This window comes from Mandrillus leucophaeus, unplaced genomic scaffold (assembly GCF_000951045.1).
Source record: "Mandrillus leucophaeus isolate KB7577 unplaced genomic scaffold, Mleu.le_1.0 Scaffold70, whole genome shotgun sequence".
NCBI lineage: Eukaryota > Metazoa > Chordata > Mammalia > Primates > Cercopithecidae > Mandrillus > Mandrillus leucophaeus.
In genome coordinates, this window is record NW_012107586.1 from 3,252,356 (window position 1) to 3,257,271 (window position 4,916).

A 4,916-nucleotide genomic window follows, 5' to 3' on the forward strand; every position below is an offset into this window, starting at 1 on the left:
TCAGATGCATAGTTTGCAAGAGTTTTCTCCCATTCTGTAGGTTGTCTTTTTACTCTGTTGGTAGTTTCTTTTGCCATGCAGAAGCTCTTTAGTCTTAATTAGATCCCATTTGCCAATTTTTGTTTTTGGTGCAATTGCTTTTGGCGTATTCATCATGAAATATTTGCCCATGCCTATGTCCGGAATGGTATTTCCTAGGTTGTCTTCCAGGAATTTTATGGTTTTAGGTTTTACATTTAAGCCTTTAATCCATCTTGAGTTAATTTTTGTATATGGTGTAAGGAAGTGGTCTAGTTTAAATTTTCTGCATATGGCTAGCCAGTACTCCCAGCTTATTGAATAAGCAATCCTTTCCCCATTGCTTGTTTTTGTCAGGTTTTGTCAAAGATCAGACAGTTATAAGTGTGTGGTCTTATTTCTGGGTTCTCTATTCTGTTCCATTTTTATGTGTCTGTTCTTTTTTATTATTATTATTGGTTTTAAGGAGTGGAACATTTAATAGGCAAGAAGGGGCAAGGAGGAAGGGAGAAGACAGAAGGAAGAAGCTCCCCTCTACAGAGACAGAGAGAGGAAGGCTCTCCAAAGCCGAAAGAGGAGGTTCCCAAGTGTGGTGGACACCAGCCAGCTATATATGCAGAGGCTGGAGGAGGTGATGTCTGATTTGCATAGGGCTCAGGGGATTGGATCGACCAGGCATGTCGTTCACGAAACCTGCGGAAAAAGCTATCCCTCCCACCCTAGCCTTTTCAATATGCAGGCTGTAATCACCTCTGTAATCCCAGCACTTTGGGAGGCCGAGACGGGCAGATCACCAGGTCAGGAGATCGAGACCATCCTGGCTAACACGGTTAAACCCCGTCTCTACTAAACAAATACAAAAAATTAGCCGGGTGCGGTGGCAGGCGCCTGTGGTCCCAGCTACTCGGAGGCTGAGGCAGGAGAATGGCCTGAACCCAGAAGGCGGAGTTTGTAGTGAGCCAAGATTGCGCCATTGCACTCCAGCCTGGGTGACAGAGCGAGACTCCTTCTCCGCCCCCCTCCCCCCAAAAAATCCTAGCTGACTTTGTGATAGTAAAACTTATATGCTTCCTTTTTGTCAGTAACTGTTATCCCGGTTATAAGGATAAAAATTAAGCAAAATGCAACAGCAATGCAAACTGTCCAATATTTTAGTGAGAAGGTGCTACTGTGTATAACATTATTGTAAATAGTAGAGTGAAGACAGCAATTCCCACAAGTGTGGTGTGGCAGATAATTTCCATCTAAAATTTTACTTGCCAGCTGGGCGTGGTGGCTCAGGCTTGTAATCCCAGCACTTTGGGAGGCCAAGGCAAGCAGATCACCTAAGGTTGGGAGTTCAAGACTAGCCTGACCAACATGGAGAAACTCCGTCTCTACCAAAAATACAAAAACTTAATGAGTTATGGTGGCGTATGCCTGTAATCCCAGCTATTCAGAAGGCTGAGGCAGGAGAATTGCTTGAACCCGGGGAGGCAGAGGTTGCAGTGAGCCAAGATTGTTCCATTGTCCTCCAGCCTGGGCAACAAGAGCAAAACTCTGTCTCAAAAAAAGAAATTTTACTTGCCAAGATATACAATTCCCCTTTGAGGGTCTATGAAGTTCCTTGGTTTTATTTTCCCAAGCAAAGAAACCTCCAGGTTATGAGCACCTTACTCACTTTCTTTACCTGGCAAAATCTGAAAGATAATTGCCCAGAGCTAGCATATTGATTCACCTTTTTACCTTACCCATCCATTTTTTTTTTTTTTTTTTTCCCAAGCTGTGGAAGATCACCTCTTGATTCACAGGAATAAGCAGGGTGATTCTAAAATGTAGGCAAAAAGCTTAAAAACAATGAATGAAACTAGGATTTAATGACAAACGTATGATAAGCTTTGGATCAAAATTTTTCTCTTCCGTCCTCATTTTTGGCAAGCACTAATTATGAATAAACTTTAGTCCTGTTAGAAATAAATTTTCAGTGCTGCAAAAGAAAGAGCACTCAAGGCCGGGCTCGGTGGCTCACACCTGTAATCCCAGCAATTTGGGAGGCCAAGGTGGGTGGATCACGAGGTCAGGAGATCAAGGCCATCCTGGCTAACACGGTGAAACCCCATCTCTACTAAAAACACAAAAAATTAGCCAGGTGTGGTGGCAGGCACCTGTAATCCCAGCTACTTGGGAGGCTGAGGCAGGAGAATGGAGTGAACCAGGGGAGGCAGAGGTTGCAGTGAGCCAAGATTGTTCCATTGTCCTCCAGCCTGGGCAACAAGAGCAAAACTCTGTCTCAAAAAAAGAAATTTTACTTGCCAAGATATACAATTCCCCTTTGAGGGTCTATGAAGTTCCTTGGTTTTATTTTCCCAAGCAAAGAAACCTCCAGGTTATGAGCACCTTACTCACTTTCTTTACCTGGCAAAATCTGAAAGATAATTGCCCAGAGCTAGCATATTGATTCACCTTTTAACCTTATCCATCCCTTTTTTTTTTTTCCCCCCAAGCTGCGGAAGATCACCTCTTGATTCACAGGAATAAGCAGGGTGATTCTAAAATGTAGGCAAAAAGCTTAAAAACAATGAATGAAACTAGGATTTAATGACAAACGTATGATAAGCTTTGGATCAAAATTTTTCTCTTCCGTCCTCATTTTTGGCAAGCACTAATTATGAATAAACTTTAGTCCTGTTAGAAATAAATTTTCAGTGCTGCAAAAGAAAGAGCACTCAAGGCCGGGCTCGGTGGCTCACACCTGTAATCCCAGCAATTTGGGAGGCCAAGGTGGGTGGATCACGAGGTCAGGAGATCAAGGCCATCCTGGCTAACACGGTGAAACCCCATCTCTACTAAAAACACAAAAAATTAGCCAGGTGTGGTGGCAGGCACCTGTAGTCCCAGCTACTTGGGAGGCTGAGGCAGGAGAATGGAGTGAACCAGGGAGGCGGAGTTTGCACTGAGCTGAGATCACACGACTGCACTCCAGCCTGGGCAACAGAGCAAGACTCCATCTCAAAAACGAATAACAAAAAAAGAAACAGCACTGGCACATAAATTTAATGTTCTCAGCAAAGCAATTTTACTTCTATAGAAGGATGTGTCTCATAGATGGAGCAATGGCAAGAGCAGACCTGAACAAGGGAGGGGAAGGGGTTCTTATCCTAACACAGCTAGTCCCTACTGCTGTGTCTTTCCCCTATTGGCTAGGGTTGGACCACACAGTCTAAGCTAATTCCGATTGGCTATTTTAAAGAGAGTAGGGGTATGAGCCGGAGTGGCAGGATAGGTAGTTTGGCAGGAAGGATGGTTACAGAACAGGTGACTCAGGATGACTAAAACCAGAGCAGGTGGCCAAGGGTGACTAAGGTCATAGCAGGTGATAGAGGCTAGGAGGGGGTTATTTACTATAACTAGGGGCAAGGAGATGTAAAGAATGAGAAACTTTAAAATGAAGAACAAAGAACAGTAGAGCTGAACATAATGATACATTGGTTCTTTGAAGAGGATCTCAGAACTCATTGTACTTAACAATTTACAGGCTAAAACCTTTGAAGAGGAATTTATTATATCCTATAATCTTATACTTGGCCTGATTATCTGCATAAAGTGCAGCAAGAATGGTTATTTTTACTTACATAGGACTTTTGGATTGGCTTTAATGAAACTCTGTTTCACAAGGAATTTCAGATAAGACTTTTAAAGCTGAGCCCAGCCATGGGTTTGCATCCTCTAACACCTGTGAATTGGGTGATCCTCTGCTCTTGAGGTCCCAAGATAAATGCAGAGCTTCCAGACCTGTTAGAAAGTTATGTGTCTGTTCTTTTACCGATACCATGCTGTTTGGTTACTGTGGCCCTGTAGTGTAATTTGGAATCAGGTAGCGTGATGCATGCAGCTTTATTCTTTTTGCTTGGGATTGCCTTAGTTATTTGGGCTCTTTTTTCATTCTGTATGAATTTTAACATAGTTTTTTCTAGTTCTGTGAAGAATGACAATTGTAGTTTAACGGGGATAGCACTGAATCTATAAATTGCTTTGACTAGCATGGCCATTTTACGATATTGATTCTTCCTATCCATGAGCATGGAATGTTTTTCCATTTGTTTATGTCATCTCTGAGTTCTCTGCACACCGGTTTGTAGTTCTCCCTGCAGAGATCTTTCACTTCCCTTGTTAGCTCTCTTCCTAGGTGGTTTATTCTTTTTGTGGCAATAGTGAACGGGAGTTCGTTCATGAATTGGCTCTCTGCTTGCCTGTTGTTGATATATAGGAATGCTAGCAATTTTTGCACTTTGATTTTGTATCCTGAGACTTTGCTGAAGTTGCTAATCAGCTTAAGAAGCTTTTGGGCTGAGATGATGGGGTTTTCTAGATATAAGATCACGTCATCTTCAAACAGGGATAGTTTGACTTCCTCTCTTCTTATTTGAATGCCCTTTTTTTCTTTCTCTTGACTGATTGCTCTGGCCAGAACTTCCAATACTATGTTGAATAGAAAAAATATAAATTTTAAAACATAAGTATTTTTAAAACTTTTAAGTTCAACTTACCAGTCATATAATTCTCATCATAAACCTAGTGAATGTTAACATTTTTTAGAAACAGGGTCTGACTATGTTGCCCAGGCTGGTCTTCAACTCCTGGCTTCAAATGATCCACCCACCTCGGCCTCCCAAAGTGCTGGGATTACAGGTGTAAGCCCTTGCACCCAGTCAAGGGGGCTTTAATTAATAATTGGTTGGTCTTCTTTTCAAAATTAAAACTGCTTTAGGCAGCTTATACTGCAGTTGTTCATTCAATATATTTTATTTCTTTTTTTAAAGCAATTGATTGATAAACCAGCCTCCTTAATACCCTTACTGCAAACTAATAAAAGTAAACATATAAATACAGTAAATCTTAATTTCTTTTTTTTTTTTTTT

General features: G+C 41.6%; 1 pseudogene; it reads left to right on the forward strand.

Moving 5' to 3' along the window:
* Nucleotides 1–4,916, forward strand: part of LOC105528095 — an 18,844-nt pseudogene that overhangs the window by 12,468 nt on the left and 1,460 nt on the right.